The 2,102-nt window shown below is 40.0% G+C and overlaps 1 non-coding gene across 1 annotated transcript; it reads right to left on the reverse strand.

The window, feature by feature from the left end:
• Positions 1 to 743: 743 nt before the first annotated feature.
• LOC129341776 (U2 spliceosomal RNA) lies at positions 744 to 928 on the reverse strand. The gene has a single exon (XR_008598155.1). It is a non-coding gene; the product is annotated as a U2 spliceosomal RNA (small nuclear RNA).
• Between the last annotated feature and the right edge of the window lie 1,174 nt (positions 929 to 2,102).

Here is a 2,102-nt window from a genome sequence, read left to right on the forward strand (position 1 = left end):
CATAAGGAATATGCAAGAGAGAGGCTGTGGTTTGCTGGCAGAGCATCTGCTTGACGTGCAGAAGGTCCCATGTTCAACCTCCAGTATTTTCAGTTTTTAAAAGGATCAGGTAGTAGGCGATGTGAAAGACAAGACCTTGAAGAGCTGCTTCCAGTTAGAATAGATAGCACTGACTTGGGTAGACCAATGGTCTGACTTAGTATAAGGTCGTACCATCTACCCAAAATCAAAATAGGAATATTCTAGGAATCAAACAATGAAGGCTGTGAAATTTGACAGGGTGGTCTGAAATGAATCACTGTGTCAATGTGATGTGTGGCTCAGCTTAAAGAGTATATCTGGAGTAATCAATGTACACCTGGGCATGAAGGTAGCACTGCAAAGATAGGAAGTTAAATGGGTACTCTTAGGAAAGCTATTATGCAATTTGATAGGGTCCCAGGGTATAGTCAGAAGGCATGCAGTGCAGAAATCTTGTTGAAGCAAAGCAAGTCAGGGGCAGGTCAGTGCCCAGATAGTAGATCTCCTGGGAATGTATATTTGGCAATTTATTTATTTTGATGCTTATACCATTTTCCTGCCCAGTATGGACCATAAGCAAATTATACACAGTGTTCTCCCCTCCTCTGTTTTAGCCTTACACCAGCCATCCTGTGAAGTAGATTAGGCTGAATTTAACTGGCCCAAATTCTGTGGCAGAATGGGGATTTGAACTCAGGTCTCCCAGATCTAACCCACTCTAACCACTACACTCCCCTGCCACCACTGTTTTAATAACAGCTTGAAGCTTGGCAACAATGGAGCTTGCTCCTATTTCATCTCCTATGCTGAAAAATCCATTTAATATATAGTCCTCAAATAAAGGACATATCAGACATTAAACTGGTAAGAATAGGTGCTGTCCTCAGCCCAAAGGCTAAAAGGGTGAACATGAGAGAAAGGCAAGATATCAGTGTTATAAACATGTCACGATTACTGCCCAGACCTAGGAAAAAGAATTTTTTACAGAAACATTTTCCACGGAAATCTCTCATTTTGATTGATGCTTTTAAAGAGTTGTTCTTGCCAGAACAGCATTTTCTGTGCAAAAGGGAGGAACAGCCCATTTCAGGAAAAGCAAAAGTCCAAAATGAACTAAACACTAGCTTATATCCCCCCCCCAACTTTTTGGACTTCTGAAATTTGAAAGCTATGCACCCCACTGTTCCTAAAACTACTGAGTGTAATTAAGAGCAATGTGATTTATACACCTGCAGATAAAAGCCATAAAAGAATCTCATTATCAAGCCAATGTATCTTGTAATTAATTTCATTTTTTAGCTTCATAATTAATTAGCTCCTGTAACTAATGCTGGGGTGGCAATCAGGGTCCCACTATGGGAGTGATTTTCTTTTTCTGTGTAAGGGAGATAATGGAACATAAGTCCATGAGAATTATTTAAAGATCTTTGCGTTGAGATCTATATATGGTAAGAATATATATGTTTAATACTCCATCTAAAATGTCATCTCAGTGTGGTGTTTGTTCAGATTGAGAAATTAGGCTTTTGAGATGAGATGAAAAGCTGGGAGAGGATATATTTTACATCCTGTAGTGAACTTCTCTTGCTTCAGGGACACTCATTGACTTGGTAGCTCAGTTAGGCCACACAGATGTCAATAAGGGTGGACTCACTCTGGCAAGTGTCTGAGTAGGACTGGACCATCTGACCAGTTTTCAGGCTTAAAAACTGATAACCAGAGCTGATACAAAATAAATGGCATGTATGTTGAGAAAACCATCAGTGTTTCAGTAAGCAGTACTGCCAATAAACAATAACGAGGGAACTTGCTATGTATAATGTGTGTATATTTGGGTGTTTGTACATCATCATCATCATCATCATCATCATCATCATCATCATAACAACAACAATAACAATAACATTTGATTTATATACCACCCTTCAGGATGACTTAACTCAGAGTGGTTTACAAAGTATGCTACTATTATCCCCACAACAACAAACACTCTGTGAGGTGGGTGGGGTTGAGAGAGCTCTGAGAAGCTGTGACTGACCCAAGGTCACCCAGCTGGCTTCAAGTTGAGGAGTGGGGAATCA

This window comes from Eublepharis macularius, chromosome 13, assembly GCF_028583425.1.
Source record: "Eublepharis macularius isolate TG4126 chromosome 13, MPM_Emac_v1.0, whole genome shotgun sequence".
Lineage (NCBI taxonomy): Eukaryota > Metazoa > Chordata > Lepidosauria > Squamata > Eublepharidae > Eublepharis > Eublepharis macularius.